The sequence below is a fragment of the Festucalex cinctus genome, chromosome 13 (assembly GCF_051991245.1).
Source record: "Festucalex cinctus isolate MCC-2025b chromosome 13, RoL_Fcin_1.0, whole genome shotgun sequence".
Classification (NCBI taxonomy): Eukaryota; Metazoa; Chordata; class Actinopteri; order Syngnathiformes; family Syngnathidae; genus Festucalex; species Festucalex cinctus.
The window spans coordinates 5,453,057-5,478,688 of NC_135423.1; the positions used below are offsets into that span (position 1 = coordinate 5,453,057).

The 25,632-nt window shown below is 39.4% G+C and overlaps 2 protein-coding genes across 2 annotated transcripts in view; one reads left to right on the plus strand and one right to left on the minus strand.

The window, feature by feature from the left end:
* Positions 1-25,632, plus strand: part of dph1 (diphthamide biosynthesis 1) — a 226,629-nt gene that overhangs the window by 71,940 nt on the left and 129,057 nt on the right. Inside the window, exon 6 of the mRNA XM_077541010.1 lies at positions 13,378-16,179. The gene's annotated coding sequence lies outside the window, so the exon portion shown is untranslated. The remainder of the gene's footprint in view (positions 1-13,377; positions 16,180-25,632) is intronic.
* The window catches only part of rtn4rl1b (reticulon 4 receptor-like 1b), a 145,330-nt gene that overhangs the window by 55,891 nt on the left and 63,807 nt on the right, over positions 1-25,632 (minus strand). The gene's annotated exons all lie outside the window — the stretch shown is intronic.

Genomic DNA, 25,632 nt, shown 5'->3' on the forward strand with positions numbered 1-25,632 from the left:
AAAAGGTCAAGATGCGAGATAGATTTATAAATATTCATATATTTCCATACATACTACACGTCACTGAGAATTCTACTCAAATATATGTCTGGATGTGTTTTAAAATAGAGCTAGTTTAGTCTCAGTCGAAGTGAATCGGACATGTACAAAATGTTGCGTACTTCAGGCCACACCTCCTACATTGACTTTGTTGTGATAAGTCTGACCAAAATAAGGGCATTATCTATCTATCTATCTATTAGTAAACCAAGTGTCGGATAATGAACATGAATTGTGGAGTTTGTCGCCGTTGGTCATTCAACGATCAATTACGTTGAAATTGATAAATACAACCACTGTCTGTAATGATACCCATCTCGAAGACGGATGCCCTTTCAAATTTAGTTGATGGCGGTGGGGGTTAATTTATCTGGTTGACATACTACCCAGAAAGTCCAAAGTTGTGTGGATGCCTGGACCCAGCGCCTCCCCAGTCTAGAAGTGATTTTAATAAAAATGTTTACTATAACAAACATGTAAACTGAAGCCTACCTGTACTTTTAAAAAAATTGTTAAAACAAAAAACAAACAAACAAAAGCCTCAGTTGTGACTAACACCAGTGGTCCCCAAACACCGGACCGCAGAGCTAAGGCCTTTTTTTTTTTTGTTTTTTTTTTTTTTGTTTAACATCTTCTTGCTCAAAAATGTCCATAATTCATCGGGATACATATCGCCTTAAAGATCATGTTTTGGGATACATATATATGTATCACTTTACGTATCGTATTGTGACCCCTGTATCGTGATACTTATCGTTTCGTGAGGTTGTTGGTAATACCCAGCCCTAGTGTATATTATAAAGAAAAAAAGTCATTTGTGGTGTGTTTTTATGAATTCTGTCATTAAAAAAAAAAAAAAAAAAAACTTTTTTATTTTTTTATTTTTTTATTAGAGCCTCTCAGACACCCTAAAAACGTACCACATGCTTTTCACCAGACAGTGAGGATTTACAAGAGTGACTGTCCCCAAGTCCTTGTATCTGCATGGATCTTTTGTTTCGTATTGATCTTTATTTAGCAGCAAATAGCCTTGTTGATGTAAAGAGCTCAACAAAACACTGTGTGGCAGAGGGAGAATTGGGGAGGGGGGGGGGGGGGGGGGTACATTTGTCACTGTGGGGCTGCTTTACCAGCTAATTTTATTCCGCAACAATCGACTGGCCGTGTGTTGACAGCCAGTGATTGGGTGAGCTCTGCCTTTTGATGCGGTGAGTCAATGCTTGAAAATGAGCCTTTGTCACCACATCTCAAGCAAGTCAGCCACACAGACAGACTGCGACATGTTTACACTGTATTTACTCACACACTATTTGCTCAGAATTGACTCCCGTCCTCGCAGACATGCTCGGAATTTGTTAGAATTTAAAAGCACAAATGTTTTGTGACAAACTAGGCACAAATGTATCTCTTTTCTATTGAGCTTGTCCCGGGTGAGCTGGAGTCAATTACAGGCACATTTAGGCAAACAAGTGCTCACATTTGCATATATTGGGTCTTCAAGAAGAAGTCAACCATAAACATTTCTTGACTATAATATGATATATGTGACCTCACTAGTCTAAACATAACATTCTGATTAATATTACATTTGAGGAATTGGAGTTGTGTAGCAAAATCCAGCCGTTTTGTTTTTTATCCATCTCAAGGGGCAGCCATTTTGCCACTAGCTGTCGACTGAAGATGACATCACAGTTGCTCGGGGCTGAGGCAACGACCAATCACAGCTCAGCTGTCTTCTGAAGCTGAGCTATGAGTGGTCGTTACCTGAGACCTGAGCAACTGTTATTTACTTGATAGCAAGTGGCAAAATGGCCGCCTTCTGATAGTGATAAAAACTGCTGGATTTTGCTGCTTAACTCATATCCTACTAGCGCAATATTAACCAGAATGCCGTTTTTAGACAAGTGGGGCTCCATAGACTATATTATTGTTCAGAAATTTTGGGGGGGTTGACTTCTCCTTTACAAAGGCAAGATTCATCAAATGCTGTTAAATCGGCAGCATTTAGGCAGCTAACATGGCACTTCCTGTTCGCACTCTTATTCAAAACAAATTTACACCACTTCCAGTACACTACTTGGCCGATTGACACTAACGTCACGATCACTACACAGCAACATGTACGCCACATAAAACACTCGTAACCAAATATTGTGGTGAAAACAGACTACGGCTAATGCTAACAAAGCGCGAGATGACTTGACTCGATTGACATACTGCTAAACACATTCACGAAAGTTCACGTTACCCTCAGACGTTTGACGGAGTAACAAGAAGGTGATATCACAGCCAGGACTATTTGAAGGCACTTTCTTTGTAAGAAAGCCGTAAAAATTGGGTTTACGGGCAGGAATAGCATTCCATAAACCAGGCCAGTTAATTGGGAACTTTCCCTGTGCTCTAGATTGTCCCGGCCGGGCCTCGGTCCACTTCACCTGTGATCCTAATATAAAAAAAAATGGATGGCTGGATGCTTTTAAGGACAGTTTTTTGCCAGCCTGTGGGGTTCATATTGTAAAATGGTGTTACTAAATAAAGCTTGTTCTCATTGGTTGCTGGGCCACATAGTTAGAGAGCATGCAGGAGAGGACAGGGAATCTCATTGTTAAAAAGTCACAATCATCATAAACTGGCGCAAGTGGGTTAGGTCTTCACTGCACAGCTCCCATTTCACCCCTTAACAATTGTGCTTTTATATCTGCTGCTTTTCCTGCTGACTGCGCCTTGTGTTGCCCGTGCAAGCGTTTGACTTTATCACCCCTCCTCTGTGCACCAGCTAATTGAATTAATTGGTTTTCACCTTTTTTGTTTCCTGCTTAAATGACTGCCTCTGCGTCGTTTCCATTTATTTCCCTGCTCATCTTTGTCCAAGTAAATAACCAGTCAACTGCTTGCTCTGCATGTGCGAAATGGTGACGAAGCGAAAGAGGGGTTTCAGTTAATCACACTTTATCAACTGCCGGCGTTGCCTCCTGCCGCTCCCGTTCCCCAATCACCCCATCACAGCTACCGAGCTGCTACTAATAGCGTGGCGCGTACAAACAGAATTAAACCTGAAAAGAACGAGACACGTGTCACCGTGAGGGACGCACGTTAATCCATTTAACGCTGAGAAAGCGCACCGTGGCACAAAGCAATATTTAGCATTAAGATAATCGTCACCAAGATGATCCGATTACGTCGATTGTGCGGGCGCCATCTTGGATTCTGAATCCCAAAATGGCCGTAATGGCCAAGCTCTTTTGGTCCATGCAGATGCATTGTGATGTGCACACAATAGGCCGCTATTGTGCCAAAGCTTTTTTTTTTTTTTTTTTTTTTTGGAGATGGATAGATTTTCTTCTGCATTACACGAGCCATGTTTTCCTCACAGTTCCGAAGTTTTTGTTTTGAATCTGAATTCTGTTATGGGGTTTGCTTGTGTGTGATTTTGTCATTGTGTTCATTATGTGAATAGTTTGTACCCCACCTGGGGTCCATTACAAAAAGCATGTTCAACAAACACTGAGACTAACCCTGAACAGCGAGTTGACATACACTGATAGGGGAAACACTGCAGTTTTGGTTCCAGGACATCTGATTTGGGGTAGTTATATCATGGCAGAGTAGTTTCACATGGAGTCACCAGTACACTAAAAAGACCACATCAATGGAGCCCCGATTCATTGAGTCACCATGCAAACGGGGAAGCCGTACTCTGCTTCCGCATTTTTTTTTTTTACCCCTCTCAACTGGAAATGTAAATGTGATCATTTGGCGAATTTGAAAAAAAAAAGGTGCAACACCACAGCGGCTCCCCCTAGAGGAAGGTGACATGAGAGAACGTTGCTGCTCGGGTGTCGGGTCAATGCGTCAACTTAAATGCAGTCCTTTGCAATTACAATAATACTACAGGGGAAACCTGTTGAATTAGCTCATTATTTTATTTAATTTAGGTGCAACACTGCGGGGGAGAAGCGTACTTGACATAAGTTGAAATTTAAAAACATTATTCAAACGGTTCTAAGACAAAAAAAAAAGCACACAATAACACGAGCTATGCTGCGATGTGAGCGCACGACTACGGCTATGTTGTAAATGTAAGGACGGATTAAGTTGTGCATGTAGATGATGGACTGTGATGTGGAACGGTACCGCTCAAAAAGATAACTGTCCGAAAATGCCAGCATATCTACGCGCGGTCTGATAACAATCTGACGATGAATATTTAATTCACTGCGCAATAATGCGGCACCTTCATCAATAGGGTCATTGTCAAGGACACACCTTGTTCGTGACAAAAGTAGACTATAGGCGTATTTACGCAAAAACTCGCCGCAGCCGACTTGATAAATGAGGAAATGAAATGTTGTGTGTGGCTGAAAGGAGGGACAGAGAAAACCTCAAGGTTCATTGTGAAAAACTTGCTAGCGTTGCCTCTTTTCCACTGGTTTCAGTTACCTCCCTTTCTGAAATGGAAGACGGAGAGTTTCCTACATTTCAGAGTTTCTCGACGCAGGTTTCTCACTAAACCTGCTTTGTAAAATAGACCCCCGTAGTACAACTGTTAGCTGGAATATGCTTCAGCCAACCCGTGACCCCAATCAGCAGCAGTGCGGCATGTGCGCAATGTGCGCTTGCACATGGTTGGGAGCAGTGCTCACTGACCAAAAAGTCATGTCTTTAAAATATGTATTGTAAATATCTGGGGATAATTGTGTCACCATTACACCTGCTAGCGTTTGCTTGCTGGGACCTTTCACAAATGGATGGCGTCAATGCAACGGTAATCCAGTCAAGTTATTCAAGGCACTAGTGATACCTTTGGTTTAAAATGCATTCAAACGTGGCTACCCACCAAAAAAAATCTCAAAATGCTCAATACTGCCTTTGACAACCGATGCAGGTTTTAGCAGGCAAGCTAGGAGCTTTCATAGATTTAAACCCGGACATGCCTGCACAAAGCGTTTCCTCTTCTCAACAGGTACTCAAACGTGAGGCGTGAAATGGTTTAACTGGTCGATATCAATGAGCTGTCCTGGATGATAAAGGCTTATAGCAGAAGTTTTCAATTTGAAATCTTCCTCCATGGCTGGATGGAGCTTCCAGCCGGCGCTAATAAAATAGACCGCATCAGATATGCGCGATGAAAGAAATGCAGAAACCAGCCGCTTATCCTGATTGGTTGATGTCAGGTGGAGTTATTTCATGGCCGACGCTGTAGAATAAATGGCCTACATTCGCCAAATGTGTTGTTAAATCCTACTTTTGCGCTTTTGTAAGACAGCTGTGGCATTCACGATATTCCACTGGGGATTTGGGAATTCTACAAACAGTGTGGCTGTGCATGGCGCGTTCTCCGCATCGTGACATCAGAAGGGCCGTTTACCGTTTTGAACAGAAAAGGCTTCAAATCGGGGTCGTTTTGAGTGAATGAAAATGCTGTTTTATCACATACAAATGCAAAGATATGAAAATGGGTTTCAAAGCTATTTTACCCTTGCCATGTAAATGCGAAAAACGGTGCATGTTGACAAAAAAAAAACAACCCAAAAAACAGCAAGAATAATAGAGCAAGGCGCTGTTGTATTGCCTTAAGTGCGTATCACAATCATCTAGCAACAATTGCTGCCCTGCTATTGCGTCCTGCATATATCACCAACAAACGGTATTCACAAGATAGATTCATCCAGGACATATTCTTCCATACTTTGTGATTTCGTGAAATGTCATCAGTCACGACCCAAGTAGCTACTGTTCCAACTGAAAGTTCGCAAACAGCAAGAAAACCCGCCGGATGTTGTTCTTAAACTAGCTTTCAAAGGTCAGCTGGCTTAAACCAAGGACGCATCGGTTGTTGAACAAGTACACAGCTGTTCTAATTGACAAAGAGAATCACATTCTCAGGAAGAACGCTGTCTGCTACGTTCTTAAGAATACCGTACTTGCCGATTTCACAATAGTTCATATGGAGAAATGGCAAATCACTAGGCTGTGCTGAAATACGTCCTGTTTTGTTCTTGTTCTTTCAAATTTACACACTCTCAAACTAAATAAGTGTTCCACCATCTAGTGGCAGAAAGTGTAATTACAATGCACCCAATTATAGGAGTGTTTATTAACTGTACAAAAAAAATAAAATCTGTGAAATAGCTGGACCACAAATCTGCTTTCACCACTGCTTGAAAAGTGTTCTTAGAATACGCTTCAAACAAGCAAAGTACTCTGCAATACCTATTTTAAGGCATCTTTCTCTTGTTTTAAGCATTTTTTTTCTTACTGCTATTACATTTTTAGGCAGTGAATGTTCCTAAAAATGAAAAACACAAAATACTGTTGCAAGAAATCCCGCCTAAGGAAATGTAAGTGTGGACTCAGCACTGATATTCAATCAGCTCCTGGGGTGAGACGTATGGATGGGACTAAGCCTGTTGGGGTTGAATAGTTGGTTCATAACTATTGATTGATAGATACGCAAGCAGGTGCACAATGCAAACACATAAATCTGTCTTCCTCTCCATGGGACAGACGCTTGGTTTTGAGAAATGAGTCATTCCGCAGACACAACGAAGTGAAAGACATCCACCAGCATTCACGTCATTATGTCTGACTTGTGCCAGGTTCCTCAGCGAAAGTGGCGCTATCTCGAGAAAAGTGAGAGAAGCACATCAAACGAGTCAATCCCATGCTTGCCTCTAAAAAGATAAAATAAAAGATTTAAAAAAAGATAAACCTATGTTAAAGAGCTACGTCAAGTATGTCATCTCCACCTCAACACGGACGTAAAAGAAACGATGTGGCGGTGTTCTGGTTCCATTCCCACTTGGCTTCTGCATGCAAATAACTTCTTTCTCTGGGCCCAATTAACGTCTATTTATTGAACAACGACTTCTGGATCGGAGTCCGGTACGTTCACGGTAATGAGTCACGCCTGTAATTGGGTCAATGAATAATTCATACGGTTAGTTTGTCCAAATGAAAATGCACGTGACACATGCATGGTTGGTCCTCGCCCTGCGTTGAAACGATAAGAGTGATGATGAATTGAGTGATGAAACGAGAGTGCTGATCGGCGGCTTTTGAGCGGGACCACATGGAGAGGACGACTCTTTCCTGGTTTGCTTCTTGTTTTTGTGTGATAATGAAAAATGCAGTTCGAGAACCGTAGTGCAGTTGGCTGGTAGAAGCTTCTTTTTTGAGGACCACATGCGGTTTATATAAATTTATATAAACCGCGTGTGGTCCACCGCAAAAAGGACAGTAGAAAATTTAAGAAAAAAAAAATACAGTAAAATAAGAAAATTTACTTCAAATAAGCAAAATTATCTGCCAACAGAACAAGAAAAAATTACTTAAATTTACCTGTAAGATTTAGAAAAATAAGAAAATAATACTATTCCCATATCAACCACAGCGGTCTTGAAAATAGTATTTTTATCCCCAAAACATTTTTTTTCCAAGCTGTAATAAATATAACTGGTTTCTTAAAATACATTTTTTTTTTTTTTTTTTAACTCTTGGATAACTTTGCCTGAGTGTCAAGCAGGGAAGTAACGGGTCACATTTTTATTATCTTTGGTGTTTTATAAATAAAGTTGAGTTGACCCAGGCTGGGATTGAACTCACAACCTCCAAGGTGGTAGGCGGTAGGCGCTCTACCACTATAGTGGTAGATTTATTCCCATATCAACACGCTCTTGAAATAGTATTTTTATATATATATATATATATATATATATATATATATATACAACAAAGTTATATGGACATTTTCCAAGCTGTAATAAATATAATTATTTTCTTAAAATACATGTTTTTTTTTGTTACTTTTTTTTTCAAAAAGAGCCGTTTATCGCCACTCCCTGTAGGAGTTGACTGGCAAAATGGACATACGCGTTCTGTAAACAATCACATAGCTTTAGCATTTCAATAAAGCGGCACTGGAGTGATCCAGTTCAGCGGTCCAAGAAGTCCTTGTAAACAAGAACACGACGCGTGCACGGGCGGCACTTCCCGTCTCGCGTGCCCTTTTGCTCCTCTCATTTTCCGCCCGTCTCTGATCCACGCGCCTCTTTTCCGTTTCAATCCGTCGCCGTCCTGATGGGAGAGAGAGAGAGAGAGAGAGAGAGAGTCGGGGAGTCGTCCCCTTTGGGTAGTGAAGCGATTAACGTTTGAAAGCTCCAATCCCTTGCATCACACCTCGCAAAAGCTCCTCCGTGGGAACCCGCCCCTCCTCAACCGCCGTCCTTTCTCCTTTCATTCTGCTCGCACGTTGCCGTCCTCAATCCGGCCACAATAAGACGTTCAATGCGTGCGCGGGCGGCGGTTACTCGGAATAGGCGTTTCCTCGATTGCTCATGAACGATCAATACGGTATTTATTCCAAGAATAAATTAAAATCCATTTTTATTCAGATCAAACTTTGTTCATAGAAAAGAAACCCAGTGTGTGCTGAATAAATTCGTTAGCGATAGCGTTATCTGAGCTAGGGTTTAATAGTTTTGGAGTTTTCATTATAGTTTCTTTTTGGTTTTATTTTATTTTTTTTTAAATTCATTTTTAATTTGTTTTAAGAGCTGGTTTGTTTGTGTTTATTAGTTTTATTTTTTAATTTTTGCTTCATTTTAATTTATTATTAGTTTTAGTTTTAATTTAAAAAAATGTATATTTCTTATGTGCATAATTACAAAAACATAATTTAAAACAACAAACATAATTTTATATATGAACCATACAGGAGAGTTGTTACCTAGTGTCGCGTTTCGGGCTGATATAGTGACACTTTTTTTATTTGCTGCCCAAAATGCTCATGTTTTAATTAATTGCCAAAACAGAAAATGAAGGAAATTATTGCTATAATCTTAGATTTATATTAGTTTTTTTTAACTAGATTTTATTTAGTTTTGTGAACATTAAATATAATTTCAGTTAGTTTTTTTTTTTTTTTTAAGCATTTTCAGTTTTATTTTATTGCATTAATGAAAATGTTTTCCCATTTCTAATTATGAAGCTATTTTTGGTTATCCATCCATCCATCCATCCATCCATCCATCCATCCATTTTCTTGACTGCTTACTCCTCACAAGGGTCGCGGGGGTGCTGGAGCCTATCCCAGCCGGCTTCGTGCAGTAGGCGGGGTACACCCTGAACTGGTTGCCAGCCAATCGCAGCCTCACGTTCCCATCAACTTCAAAAGTCCGCTTTGAAAATGAATTCATGTCATTTGTCATCTTCTTTTGAGTCACCTACTCATACAGTAACGGCCAACCAATCAGAGGATGGGGAAAAAACAAAACGATGTTCTGAGTGGTGAATCTGAAATCTGATCGGTTCTGACTGCTTAAAAAAACAACAAAAAAAACAGCGATTTCTACCTTGATGAATATATTTGCATGCCAACACATAGCAACTGAAATCTGATTGGACAATAAAAAAAAAAAAAGAACCTGCAAACGACTGGAAGCTATGCAACCAAGACGAGAGATATGAAATGAAGACAAACGATAATTCCGTGTTAAGTTACAAATACTTTTGACAGGGTTGAGGCCTGTTTAGAAGGCACCAACTGCCCGCCACTTCCATGTGTTGTTCATGAGATCATATAGCACGTTAGCATCGTGCTTCCAAAGCTTCCTCTTCCAGTCTTATCAGGCTAAGGGTGCAAGTTGACTGGTCCCAAAGCACAAGTCGAGCCCGGAGCTTAAGTGGCACAGGACTAATCCTCCTTGTCCAAGTCCACTCCAGTAAACATCACTCCTGCACATTCGAGCCGATATGCGCCCGGCCACGTGCAGCATAGGTTGCCTCCACACTCTGTGAGGATTTATTGTTGACTTCCTATTCATTAAAGAGTGGAGGGGAGAAAAGAGGCTTTCTCACATATCAGCTCAGTGCAGGAGAATTTGAGAGTAGTCCGTGTGCACTTACTGCATGAATACAAAAAAAAGAAGGATGCCACAAAGATGTCATTATCCTTCATCTCCCAGATGAAGGGAGAACGATAGTGTGCTGCAATTCAAACCGCAGGCGGAAGCTCCACAATCTTTAGCCATCAACAGTTGGGGGGGGGGGGGGGGGGGGGTGACATTCTCTATTCCCACTAAAACTCTCGAAATGTGTTTTCCCCTCATTGGAATCTGAATTCAATGTTTTTAGCCCAATTCAATTTCTTTTAGAAGGCATTTTCTTAAATTACATCTGGAATAAAACAAATAAATAAAAAAAACAACAACATTTAAAACCAAATTGGAATTAAATGGAAGACATTTAAAGGGATGCCATTTGTGCTGGCTACGTCTCTGTTAAACACAGAGCAAGACTCACTCCTCCAGATGAATCGATTACTCGATGAAATAATCAATAGGAGACTCAATTTAAAAAAAAAAAAAAATGTTCGTGACAGCACTATTCATCACAGTGGCGTTCGTCTCCTACGGCCTTGATTGTCATCCCCAACATCACCTTTCCAGGTGGGTGCTTTTTTAAAATTTAACTTCCACGCCGCATTCATTCATGTGTGCCGGCAAGTGACCCACATCATCCATTTCTCCGCATGTAACGTAGCATGTGTCACCCTTTACTTTATGGCCAGCGTGTCGTTAAAGAGAAATTATTCTGCTATCGTGGTGTGAAAATGTGCTCGTTACTGAAGGACATCGCCTGCAGAGGTTCAGGTTTTACATGCTTTGTTTTGAGGTGTTAATTATTATTATTATTATTATTTTTTTTTAACTCCTCACATCCAAAAGTATTTCAACAGGTGTCAAGAAATTGCGCGGAGGCACTGTTGATTCTGTTCATGTCAACATGTCAGTTACAGTTACATAGTCAATTGTTTGATTTTTTCAACTGTGACACAATTTTTTGCGTAACATTGCAAAAGTAAATTTAAAAAAAAAAAAATTAAAAAATAAAATTACTAAATTAGAAACGTATACAAAACTGAATCATTTTCTGGACAGATAAATGTCTGACACAAGTCAAAGTAAGCTGATGAGTCTTCTTCGCCTGAATACTTCGGTACATTTCCCAGCCCCTCTTATGAGGCACTCCCCCTAGTGGCTGGCCAAGTAATTGCTCAATAAGTAATGAACAATGCAGCTGAATATTAACTACAAATATCGCGATACTTGTGTCGACGTATCAATTATCTATCGGGAGACAAAGTATCACGATTTATCGTGATATCGATATCTCGCCGCACTCCTGCTCAGGACACACGCGACGTCGCAACGTAGGATCAGAATCATCTCTTCGAGACATCCCACAGGCACGCTTGCATGACTTGAGGTTGAAGAACGCCATCAAACCGCTTCGGAATGAGCGTCCTGTCATTTTCACTTCCAAGCCTCTTTATTCACTCAAAAGGCTTTGAGGTGTTCACCGATGGCATTTGTCAGGTTTAGGATCTAATTTACAATTCCAACCACTCACTTAAAAATAAAGTAGCGCATAAACTGCAGCTGTAAAAAGCCCAATTAGAGATTTGGGAGGCAGACAAAAACAAAGACAACCTCAAGAGAAATGCAATGAAGTCACTTTGGAAACACCATCAATGTAAATAATTGTCTCTTCTCTTCCTTTTTGGGCCCGGTTAAAAACAAGTTGTTTGTTCTTAAGTGAACCTGACGTTTAAATTGGTGTTGGAGGCAGACTACAATCATGTCATCATCAAGAGAAGCGAGCGCCCGCCGTTCTGACAGCTGCGGACCACCACCGTTGCCAGAGCAGGAATGCGGTCGCCTGTTTTGGGGCCGACCACGGCAATTTGTTACGGAAAACTGTCCCGCGTTAAGAAGAGGACAAAGAATACAAAAGGAGGTCAATCACAACATGCAAGCTTTGCTCTCTTTTCTCAATCGTAAAAATTGATGTTTTAATAAATACAGTTAATTTGTTAAAACATAAAAAAAAAAACTAGTGCTGTCACTATTGAATAATTTTAGAATCAACTAATCAATTGATTAATTAATTGACTAATGAGATTCATTTTAATTTTGCATTAGTGTATTATAAAACCCCCCCCCCAGTTTTCCAGTGATTGGTGTTGATTTAATACTTTGTATTCGTATAAATTGATTAAAAACAAGTTGGACTGATATTGTACTATGTTAGCGGTTCAGTCATTGTAGTGAAAACGTTTGCAAATGTCTTATTTTTATTAAACAAGATTGATTATCTTGTTTAATAAAGGTGCTCTGTTTAAATAAGAGGATTTGGACCATTTTAAATGGAAAAAAAAAACCCCCAATAGGCTCCAAACGATTATGCGATGATTAAAATTGTTGCGTACTGAAAGGTTTGGATCCCAAATGCAGACACAAATAAGATTTTCTCCATTTATTCACATCGAGAGGCAGAAACTCAGAGACGCTGTACACAGGACAGTTGGACACAAACCTCACTTACAGACAGTGAATCGTAAAAGACTAAAGAACGACATCACATAAGGTCCAAACATCACCTAAAGGATTAAAGGTTGACATCACGAACATCACGTTTTGTAAACAGACACTTGTGACATCAGGACCGAAACGGACACACAACAGGTCATGAACTCTGGCGCATGCGACCCAGGCCATGACAAAAATAGTTGTCGGTGAATTTGATAATCCGTTACTTGTCGATTAATCGATTGAGTTTGACAGCTCTACTTAAAACAAATGCAAATTGGCCACTTTCTATGAGTAGTACCGGACAGACATACGGATACACTGTACTGGAGCCAAAGTAAGGCAAACATTGAGATGGAACGTGAAAGAACTGACAGCAAAGGTCGAATCTAACTATGATGAATCATCAAGAGAAAACCATTTAAAACCAGCCAGCAAAGCAGAAGAATGGCACTAATGGTGTGTGGCGCTATCAATTAAAGGCGTCAAGTGGATACGGAGGAGTGCAGGAAGGTGTGTCAGGGCACAGAAGGATTACAAAAAAAAAAAAGTGGTGAAAAATGATGAGAGGACGTTTAGAATTTTAAACTCTGCTTGAACCCAAAAGGTGGGCTGTTTAAAGAAACATTATGCATTCATTTTCCCCCACAATTGAAAACAGTTTTCAGGTGTCGTCAAAATACATAAATTCATGAAACAATGATATGTAAACAAGTCAATAAATAAAGCGAGGGAGTTATAATGCAGCCCTTTGAACTCTGCCTAGCAACAAGTGGCCATGCAGGAAAATTAGCTAGGCTAAAAAAAAAACAACCACCACAAAACGGATCAATTTCATTAAGCAAAGTAAACTAATTTCCCTATTGTAGTGCTTCCTAAAGTTAAGGGCCCACAGCTACAGTTTGTGTGTGCGTTTGTGCGTGCGTGCCAGGTTTTATTCCCCTAATCTCTTTATCTCTTTTTGCAGTGTTAATGCGCAATGAGCTGCTGAATTAATTTTCACACCATCAGCGACAGAACTGGGCGGCGTGTGGCAAACAGACGGCCATCTTTGAAGAGGGGGGGCGGCGACTGGTCCAGCTGCAGCTAAGTGCTGGGAAAAGTCTGCGTGTTATGTGTGGGGCTGAACGTGACCGTGTGCTAATGCAGTAGCCTGTCACATGACTTGTATTATAAATGAGCGCGGCGCAAAGAGGGCAGCTGGACCGAGCCGGGGGCAGCTGGATAATTTAGAGAGTTCTGCGGGCCGCTTTGTCGGTCCCGCTGTGTTAGCTGAGCTGGCAAAGTGGCTCTGTGTCGCGTGATAACGCGCGTGTGCTCACATGTGTTTGCACACTCCCGCAAAAATACATAATATAGCGTCCCGTATGAGGGAACAGATCCTCGCGACGGAGACGTGTCGATACACTTTATTTCCGACAGTTGGAAAGTTGTTGCATAATGCATTGTGACGGCCTCAGTGTTGACGCCGCGTCTTATAGGATGCTATTATGGTGAATAAATAAGGAGAAATGTAGAGGGGAAATGTGGCAGCGGACCGCAAACAAATACATTATTCAACCTACAATCAAACCAACTCGCACACATACACACACTATAGGTGGCCAGCCAAGGGCGAGACAAAATGGCGGAGATCGTTCTTCCTTCCTCTTTTCAACCTCCGACTATGACCGGAGTATATGTTACTTTCGGGAAACTTTTTGATTCTGTTGCATGCTGGTAGTAGAAAAGTTTCAATTCTATTGCCTGGATGGATGGATAGATAACTGGAGTAGCTAGCTAGCTAACTAGCTAAGTAGATAGACTGGCTCACGAGCTAGATAGTGAGTGTAGCGAGCTAGCTAGCTAACTAACTAGACAGATAAAAGTAGCTACCTAGCTAGCTGGCTAACTAACTAAGTAGATAGACTGTCTCACTAAAATAGATAGTGAGTGTAGCTAACTAGCTAACTAACTAGACAGATAAAAGTAGCTACTTAGCTAGGTAACTAACTAAGCAGATAGACTGGCTCACTAAGCTAGATAGTGAGTGTAGCTAGCTAGCTAGCTAACTAACCAGACAGATAAAAGTAGCTACTTAGCTAGCTAACTAACTAAGCAGATAGACTGGCTAACTAAGCTAGATATTGAGTGTAGCTAGCTAACTAGACAGATAAAAGTAGCTACTTAGCTAGGTAGCTAAGTAGATAGATGTAAATACTGTACAAAATTCAGAGACACACATTGAAGCAAGTGACTTTTAGGAGACATTTTATCTGCTGATACATACTGTATATTTAAAAAATAGATACTGTATGTATGGCTTTCATAATAACTAGAATGTTATCTATCCATTTAATATCGGTCTCCTGCTTTAATGGGATAATTCATGTGGTTGTGCTTGTCTTAGATCATCATCATTACATTTTAACGAGTACAATTAACTGATTCAACATTAAATGTTTTTTTTTTTTCCATAGCTATTAAGTTATCAATAATGTTCTGAACCTAACAGCTACTACAATAAGTTTATTACCCATCATTCATCTGATTCTGAGCTCTATTGGTTTTTCCTTGATTTCCTTCCTTTACAAGGACTAAAGTGGCATACTTTCATAGTACAGTGACTACAGCCGTATCCTGTCGTCAGTATGCTGAAATGCTTCATCACTGTGTCATTGTCAAAATGATTACACTGACTGTGTGTTATTACTGTGTCTGCAGATGCTGATGGAAGACATTCTTATTGGCCACCTCCGCCGTTCTCCGGGGTGATCTCCATCTGTGGGCGGACCTGTCAGCGAGACCCTTCGGCCTGGGCGTACCCGTGTGTCACTTCATAGTTTTACTGGGATTCGTGCCAAAATCTCTTTAATGCCTTCCAGAAATAAAAAGTTTCCCTGCTGCCAGGGAATTAAGACCCTCGGAAAGGAGAGAGGCATGTTTTTTTTTGTTTTTGTTTTTTTAATTCTCTGCCTGTCTCTTCAGATGAGTCAGACCAATATGAGCGGAATGCTAATATCAGTGAGGGTGTCCCGCGATGTGAGCCCACACAGCACCGCCACCAGGAAAGGTAAACGGGTCTTATCCTGGAAAGATGGAGGCGATGATAAGTGGGAGTGTGTAAAAGTGACAGCTGGGCTGACACACAGCTGATGAAAAGGTAATTTTAAAGTGATTCTGTGTGCAAAAAGCATCAACAAGCTCAATTGAAATGCAAATGTGGGAGCTAAGTGCAATGTAAGTAATGACTTTTGAACGCATTGCCCCTGCACATTACTGATTTGATTGAACCTATCCTCTGTTATTTGCTTTAAAAAATAATACAAGTAAAAAAATTATTGTTGTTATTTTATTAAACCCTTTCACAGTCTGAGGGAGGGGAAAAAAATCCATTCATCTATCAGACGAAATTGGCTCCTGTTGAGGTATTGGAGCACGATTCAAAATAAAACTCCACTGTGAGATACAATTAATCAGGAATCTTTTAAGTTTTTATTTTTGATCGTTAGGAACAAAACAGCACAGTCCCATTCCTTAAAAAAGAAATCCCCATTTTCATTTTGTAGCTCTCACTTCAGAGAAAGTCAAGACGGGTGCAGCGCGAGAAGAAATGGCGCAACGATGATACGACGTGATTGATGATTTGGATGAAGCCCAGACGAGGAGAAGGCCAATCCTCTGCAGATTCATTTAAGCAGAGAATGTCAGCGGCGACGTGACGATCAACAGAGTTGAAAAGAGGGAAAATTATTCCTGAAAATTGGACGACGGAGATCATGCGGGACTTGTGAGTGCTCAACTTTCTTTTCACCGATAACTTTGGAAAATTGGATGTAGTTAATTCTGACTTTCAGAACTCAATTAGGATGGATCTACACTGCAGGGCCAAGTGCTCAATTCTGGTATAATGCCTCTTTATGGATCTAATTAGCATACACTTTAAGCAATGTACTGAAAACAACCATACAACAACGCATGCAGGAAGACAATATAACAGTACTAACAGTACTCAGTCATATATTCTTTATCCTCTGCAAAGAATGACATTTATTCATATATATATATATATATATATATATATATATATATATATATATATGTATATATGTATATATATATATATATATGTATATATATATATATATATATGTATATATATATATATATATATATATATATATATATATATATATATATATATATATATATATATATATATATATATATAAAAGTGAAGGCTTAGTAGAACTGATTAATAATATTTCCATTTATTTTCAATGAGAAAAAGTGATTTGAGAAGTGCATGGTCACAGAACAAATTAAGTTCTTACCTCAAAGTATCACTGTAGATGAATTTGTGATTAGTGAACAGCATGTGTATCCAATCTGTTTGTTTATGCTTCCGTATACGTTGTTTCTCGGGTATTTCTCCTCATTTGGAAAAGGTCTGACTCCCATTTGGAGCTGTCCGATTCCATGTGTTATTTTCGACCAACACTTGGCATTCCGCATATTCCGATTGTGCCAGTTGAGAGCAAAGACATTGGAATGATGTGATTTCAAGCATGCGGTGTATTTCCGTGAAGCCTCACCATTTAACTTTCATCAGTGCCTCTTTGCTCTTTAGGTTAAACATGACCAAGCTCCTCTTTAAATTAATTAGCAGATTGTTAACTTATCTAAAGTACAGTAGTCCGCCCGGATCCCCTTTGTGTTTAACAGCACAATTAGCTTAATGTAATACGAGGGTGGAAGAGAATAGACGGGATTGTTTGGAGGATTATCCGCCTGCAGTAAAAAAAGAACATGATGATTTTTTTTTTCAGTTGGGTGTCATTTTGAGCCGCTGTTGGTTTGAATTGGAATGTAATATAGGCCACACAGAGTGACAACTCAAGTGTCAAGTGTGCCCCTTTCAAAACCATAAAGGAGAATATTAACAGCGCTCCCGTTTGAAGCCTTTCAAAAAATGTTGAGACTTACTAAAAAGTGGGGCTACTAAATTAAATAACTCCGGATGTAACTTTACTGCTATGTGACAGCGAATACTCGTCAAATGGTGGGTGCTGTTGTTCCACTCCAAGCCTCTTGGTAGCCATACTAGGGCCCCAACGATAGGTCGGCTGATTTATTCACCCGGTATTCACTCTTTTAAAATCGACCAATTTTTAATTGGACCAAAACTCCTGTTGCTTTTCAAACAACCGCATTTAACGTATCATCTCACAAAACACAGTAGATCTATTATTGTGCCGCAACATGTGCATTATAAAATGAATCTACTTTCTGTAGGCGAAAAAAGCAGGATGATAGCAGATGGCAATCATTTTTAATACTAGTAGCCATTCTTGTCTATTCTTATGTCCCTGATGTTATCTCATGAAATGTCATCCATTGCTGACCAAGAAACAAAACAACCATTCCAATTTTCAAAGAGACTTGCATTCTTAGGAAGAATGTTCTCACCTGTGGTAAGTTCACAAAACCATTTTCTGCATTCTTCATATTGAAAAACAGCCAAAAAATAGACTGTGCTGAAATACTTCCTATTTTTTGTTCTTCTTCTTTCAAATGTACGCCATCTCAAACTAAATAAGTGTGATGCCACCTAGTGGCATACAGTGGAATTACGCACAAAATAAACAAATGTTTCGCCAAATTTAGTTATTACTTGAACAAGAAAAACAAAACAAAAATCAGTGAAATAGCAGAATCAGTTCACTGTGCAGCTTTAGTTTTGAAAGGTCATATAGTATGACACTGCATGAGTGTGATTTGAATGGTCCTCCAATTCACTCTTGAGCAAAATTGAATAGATTGCACTACTGTTTAAAAAGCAGAACAAGAGTGTGACTCTCAACAATGCTCTTTTTTTTTTTAAAAAAGGCTCGTGAACTCCCGAACTTCGCTCACGTGTCGTTGAAAGAAATCCATTTGAAATCCACTTTGCAAAAAAAAACAAAAAAAACAAAAAAAACAAGAAGGTATTAAGTATGAAATCAGAGCAGTTCAGCTGTTGGTTAATTACTCCTCTTGTGTTTCGATGACGGGCGCGCTCGTTGTTTGGGGTGGGGGGTGGGGGGTGCTCCCATCAAAAATTCAGCGCTTTTTCAAACCGTCTCGGCGTGCTCCACAGAGACAGGCCCTCCGTTAAAAAGTGAGGTTATCCATCAGCAATCTGGCTGACACCTGTCCCAACACTTTTGATTCATTAATACACAACTTTGTACTTCCTGTCTGGCCGTGCACTATACTTGATAAAAAGGGAACTAATGACAACGCTGTAAGAATTATGATTTTTTATTTTTTATTTTTTATTTTTTTAAATATCTGAGCATCGATTATAGGTTGCCGTGCATATATTTGAATCCCACAAGGCCATATTTAATGTTAGGCTGGTAAAATGGAAAGTGGTGGCATTTTCTTTCAACATCGTGTCTGTAAAAAAAAAAATGTCGAAGAACAATTTGAGTCATAAAGATTCATGACCACTGTGAATAATCCATCTGATTCAATAGCAGTAATTAAATTCCATAACAATCGAGACAGAATAACAAGGAGGGTGGTGGTGATTGGACTCCCAAATTAAAGATCCGAAGATCAAGACCCCTTTAATGAGGCTCAGTCAACAATGGAGGAACAATTTATTGAGGAAAATAATTGTTCTTTTGTTCTCTTTACATAAAAGATGGAAGTGAAACCCTGTTCGAGTTCACCCGGGACAATTTTATACAACATATTGATTGCTATGTGAAGGCTACGTGTGACGTGTGTTGTGTACTTTGTCAAAGAGTTGTCATAACAACAAGACACCTGGGTACACGGCCTTGTGGATTTTCCCGGCTGTGTATTTATGTAACCTTGTGAACCTTAACGATGGAACCGCTATCTTAAAACATGATTCAGCAAAAATTAATACGGTGAATAGTACATATTATAACAAGTACACTAATCTCTGTAGCCACTAAATGACCTGGCAATAATGATTTTAAATAAATAAATAAATAAATGCGTGATTAAGTGCATGCGTGGTGACGGCAGTAATCCAGTTTAATGTGGCGCACGTCACAAAGACACAAGGCATGTTTTTTTAATGAGGGAAGCAATTAAGGATTTGATTTCGGGGGTCCATGAGTAAGAGATGGTTCATTTTAATTACAGGAAAAGCAGACACCTCACTGTCATCTGAGAGGGAAGTCAAAATTCTTCCAGCAGTAAAATTGTTTCGTGGATGTGGATGGTAGGTCCTAGCACCTCTTCATCCTCGCGAATAATATAATTTAGCGTACTACTACTAGTATTAAAAAAAAAAAAAAAAAAAAAAAATCTAGTTCATATTTAAAGGGAAATATAATTTTAAAAAATTGATTAAATGAATTATATACAAACACTGTATGCATTAAGACGGTGTGAATTCCAAGGTACAAGTTTCACGAGGTTACATAACCGAAACCTTGTACCCCCAAAATAGTTGCTTTTCAGGAGACCCCCCAAAAATGTTCAACCATTAAGTATTTGTTTATATTATTGTATTAATATTGCATCATTAAAATGAGAGCAAGTCATTTTTAACATTTTAGATGGCTCAATAAATTGTAAAAATAACACATGGTGGACTGACCAACAATATCGATTTTTTTTCTTTTTAATTTGGAATGTACCAAATTGTGACTTAGGAGGTTTTGGCCCGACGCCAGTGATATATATATTTTTAAAGCAGATTTTTCTCCCCCCCACCATTTTCAGGTCTTTCAATTTCAGCTTTTTGCATATGGAAATAGTTTCAACTGAATTTGGATTTAGTCACTGTGAGTGAATGAATGCATCACATTTGGTCTTTCTCCTGCCGCTTTGACTTAAGAAATTTTAGCAAACAAACAAACAAACACCAAGAATACTTACATAAATATATCATTTGAAACTGTCAGATTACTTTGGCTTCAGTAGTTGTGACAGGAAGTTATTTTTTCTGACTTCCTGTGAAAACAGGAAGCTTTTTTTTCAACATCCTGTGTTAAGGTGAAGGCAAATGTGTTTCACCTGACAAACAGGCTGTCTCAAATCAACCATAATTTAGTAGACATTACATGTAAGTAGTGAAAATATTTTATTTCAGTCTCTATAAGCTTGTTTTGCCTATTCTTGATGGCAGCCATTTTGTGACGTTTGTTAGCATTTTAGCATAGCCTTGTATTTAAGAATTTTCTTAGAATCTTTGTTATAATCTCTTATAATTTGTATAATAATAATTTGTTCTTATCTCTGAACATTTTGATTTAGTGTTTATCTTCCAACAACACTTGTGGCGTTCACATACGACATTAAATGTACTTTCTTGTGCTAGCTTGTGTGCTTTTACTATCCTTGAACTGGATGCAGTTAGTGTTAAGTGCTGTGTTGACTTTATGTCTCATCATCCGTTTGGTTTCGCAGGAGCGAATCGCTTACGTCCACTGGGCTCCATTACAAGCATCGGCGGTGAGTTTATAAGCAGCGACACAGCGAAAAATGTGCGCTTTTCTGCTCCCTCCATGCGTTTCGAAAGCGATAACAAGAAGGATCAATGCGGTCAATGCTACACTTATTGCAGGTTTTGTGTTTTGATACGGTAGTAGCAGTGGTGTTGTTGAGCTTTATGCGTGTTGTCAGATTTTGTTTTGGATTGGAAAGAAAATGAAATGGTAGTAACAGTGTGAGGTCAGTGCGAATGAAAATATAAACAAATCAGCGGGAAGGACTCAGCAGAGTTGTTGAAAGAAAGCACACTCGCCGCACTGCCGCACAACAATCCTGAACCAGATAAGTGGATACAAGGATGTACAGTAAATAACTGATGTGGTCTATGAGACACATCCACAGCGAGACACAGAATAAAGAAATGTGCTTAAAAGCCCCGTGGAGATAATGCCTTAAAGAAGAGCTAAGGAATAAGTATCTTCCCCCACTACCTCTCACTCTTGCCAGATCATTTTTAGTGTGTGGTAGATTTTACATGACAGAAACAATGCACAATGCTTGGAACAGCTAACATGAGTGCCAATGGCAAAATTGGTGTCCTGGCTGGTCCACCAAGTATGGCCTGGGCTTCACATTTGGCCCCGTCTGTGCTTAAACCGGCCCACTGAGCATCTCATGATCTAAAGTCAGGCGATATTTGTGGCATTTTACTCCTTTTCTCTGAAATCGTGTGTATGTGTATATATATTTATATATATATATATATATATATATATATATATATATATATATATATATATATATATATATAGTTTTGGAATTTTTTATTTTAGTTAGTTTTTATTAGTTTAGTTCTCGTTTTAGTATTAGTTTTTTGTTTGTTTGTTTTTTTTATGTGCATGAAATTACTAAAGATTAAAACGGACGTTTGCTATAATTATAGTCAGTTTTAGTTAGTCAAATATAGTTTCAGTTTGTTTTCGTTTTTCACAAAGCATTTTTGTATTTATTTTATTTCGGTAACAATATTGTTTTTTGAATTTTAGTTTTAGTTTTTTCATTAGTTTTAGTGAACTAAAATAACCTTTTAAAGGCACCTGTTTTTCGATACCCTCCCTTCTTACTTTGACCATCTCATCAACATTTTTGCTTCGTTTATTTTATTTGAACTGAGTCAAATGCCATTTTTAGCATATGTCGCGGGCCACTGAAAAATGGATGGCGGGCCGCAAATGGCCCCCGGGCAGTAGTTTGGACACCACTTATTTATACCTTTCCAGCTGACGTCACTGCATAGCTCCCGCGGCGCCTCCCGGAGGGCAAACATCCCATAACAATTGAATTAAGAGAGTCGTTTGCGTCGTAGTTTCACGCTAACCACCATGCTAGTCTTTTACTCCTCCTTTTATGTAATTTGCATATGAACTGGCCCACACAATAATTGTTAAACAAATGTAACAATTAGATTCAGCATAATCAATATTTAAGAGGTTAAAATAATTACTAAATTACATGACGTATCATCACACCAACCCCAAGTTGACTACTGAGTGCACCAAATTCCTGCATCACAAATAAGCCAAGCAAATTTGGCGTGATCACCTGCAACCAATTATAGTCAATTTGGGCGTATCATCACGAATCATTTGAGTCGGGTGTGTCTCTTGACCTCCGTTTAACCCCTGAGACTGACTCAGCGAACCCCTGGGGTTTGCTCGAACCCAGGTTAAGAACCGCTGAACTAAATTGACAAGTTCTGAAAAGTAACATTGGCGCCAATGTTGTCAACCACTAAAATAGGTGAGGTGGAGGGCACCACACTAACAACGTGCGTAATACTGTCATTATTGCCGGCATGGTGTCAGCTCAAAAGCCATGATACGACGCATCAGAGTGTTTACATTCAGACGGGGCGCCAGCGAGAGGGAAACAGAAATTAATCTAACGAGCTTTGGCTTGTTAAGTACGCCGCCTGTCTCCGGCTGAATGACAATGACGAGCATCCGCTTACCACACATCGTATTCCATTGTGACTTCATGACGAGGCGGGCAAAACAAAGGGATGGGGGGGGTGGGGGGGATTAATTCAATGACATGAAAAGCCTGCTTTGTCGGATAAGCCAAGAAAGCGTCACAGACGAGGTATGAAATATGATGTGGATTGGTCGAGGTCCACTGTTTGTTGCTTCCCGCATCAATAATTCAGCATCTCCCCAGCGTTGTGTTTTTGGATAAGCACAATGTAAATGCCAGGACATTTGAAAGGTCACAGTCTGAACAGGAGGCAAATTGACAAAAAAAAAAAATTGAACTCGATCTCACAGGGTCTAGTGCGGGTTGCTATATCAGTGATTCATAAAGACTAGTGGTAATCAAGCTCCCTCTAGTGGTGTGTGAAAGAATCACCGAACTAGCCGAAACATTGCATAACGTTTCAACTTTTTCGGAACCGTTTTTTTTTTCTTAACTCATTTGCTCCCAATAACGTGTAAATACGTTTTTTTTTATGTTTTAAGTGTCCCAAAGACGTATTTATACATTTTTTTTGTTTTTTTTATGCTAGAGCATACATAAGGCTTTGACGCAGCCTCTCAACTGCAAAGAACGGTTGCAGAAATGGTGGTTATTACACAAACGGCCAGCAGGTGGCAGCAGAGCAAAGGAGATCAACCTGGGCCATGTAGAAAAAAAGCTAAATTACTTACAATTTTAAATAGATTTGTGAAAACTGATAAACTTAGCTCTCTTCTAATGCTAATTGCTGCAAAACGGAAACAGATAGAAACATACTTTTTTTTTTTTTTTTGTCCTGATGAAATAAGAGACTTTAATCTTTCTTTTGATAGATTCCATGCTTTTATAGCAATAGAACACAATATTCTGTATGCCTTGCAAAATCAGTCAAAATCCAGTAAAACAGCCGGGAGCGAACGGAATTGCTTCTGTGAAAATGACTGGGAGTGAATGAGTTAAAAGCTTTTTAATCCACAATAAGCAAAAATCTGTATGTCCTACAAAAAGATTTGCAGTTTTCCCAGTTAATCTTTCATTGCACTACTCAGTAAATTTTAATCTGAAAAAGACTATACAGGTATTCGGTCTCAGTCTAAACAGAGTAAACTTTATACTCAGAAGAGAGTAAAAAAAAAAAAAAAAAAAAGTATATTAAAAAAAAAATATCACTCAAGTTGAGGAACAATCAGAGAACCTTCAGGTTGGAAGACAGCCAATCTGCCCACTGACCCATATGACACTTCTACTCTCTGTCAATATATGTCACGTGTCAGGTGGAATCCTCGTGCCTCCATTTTGTCATGTCTGGGGTCACGCCAGGGTTAAGTTTGAGTTCATGACCTGTTAAGTTGGGTTCATGACCGTGAGGTCAAGTGTCTTGTTTTGAACTGATGTAACCATCATCTGGTTTCAACTGGAAAGACGCGCTGTGGGATCAAACCTCCAGCACATAACACATTTTTTTGTTCTCCTTTTGGACACACCTGCAATATGTTAACTAACAATAAGTCACATAGCTCAAGTGGTAGAGTGGCTGCCTCCTATGCTTAAGATGGTGGGATCGTTCCTCAATCATTGAGTGTTTTTGTTGTTGTTGTTGTTTGTTTGTTTAGTATTTTACTCTTCCAAGTGTCAAGTTTACTCTGTTTAGACTGTGGCTGAATGTGCTGAATTTTTTTTTTTTTTTTTTTTTAGGGCGAAATGTACTCATGCTGCCACTATCAAATATTTTTAGAATTGATTATTGATTATTCAGTGGATGAATTGGATTAATTTTGCATTTAAGTGTGCTACAAAATATTTTTTTCTCTGATTACTGTTTATTAACCATTGATTGGTGTTATTTCGTACTTTGTATTTGTATAGTGATAAAAAAAAAAAAAAGGCATTGGGGGGGGGGGGGGGGGGCGTTGTACTATTTTACTAGTTCGGTCATTGTTTTCTAAACTAAAAACAGATGTTTGCAAATGTTTATTTTGATTAAACACATAAGTTAATCAGCCTTCTTTCATGACTGCAAGACTACAGAAATTGGTGAACAATTACTGTTGATATGCTGAAATCAGAAGATTTCGACAATTTTAAATTAAAACATGTCTCAAACGATTACTCGATTATTAAAGTGGTTGCAGATTAATTTGATAATCGAATACTTGTCGACGAATCGATTAATTTTCACAGTCTCTAAAATGTACTCGAAATTCACCTTGTAGCATCCTATCTTCCCTCTAAAATGTCGCTGACCGCCCTCAAAGCCCAGATTATAGCCGTGGGGTTTGGCGTTTTGGGGGGTAAGAGTTTGTGGCTGCATGTCCGGCTCCAACGAGGCCACCAGGCTATCAGGGCAGCTAAAACAGGCTTCTTTGGCAGCCAGCCCGCAGAGAAGCCTGAGCCGGCAGCCGCGCTTGTGTTTGATGAGGATGTGATAAAGACGGAGCTCCTCGCTGCCAACTTCCTCTGAGTCATGAGGCGTGGACCAAGGATAGCGCTCGCTATGTGGCCCCATGGAAAAAAATAACAAATAAAAATGGCAGCAAAACAGGAGATATGTGATGCTTTGAGCTGCGATTGTTGGCTGGGATGAATGAGAGGAGAGGCTTTAATGAGCGTGAGGCTATTCTGGTCACAGCTGGGGGGGAAACATCATACAGTGCCACACTCAAGTTGTTTCCTACTCAAACAGTCTTCCGCTGCGGATGATGAGCAGGGCAGCAGGGCGGCATCTCTGGCGTATTTTAATATTGTAGCTTCCAGGGGATGCGATATGCTT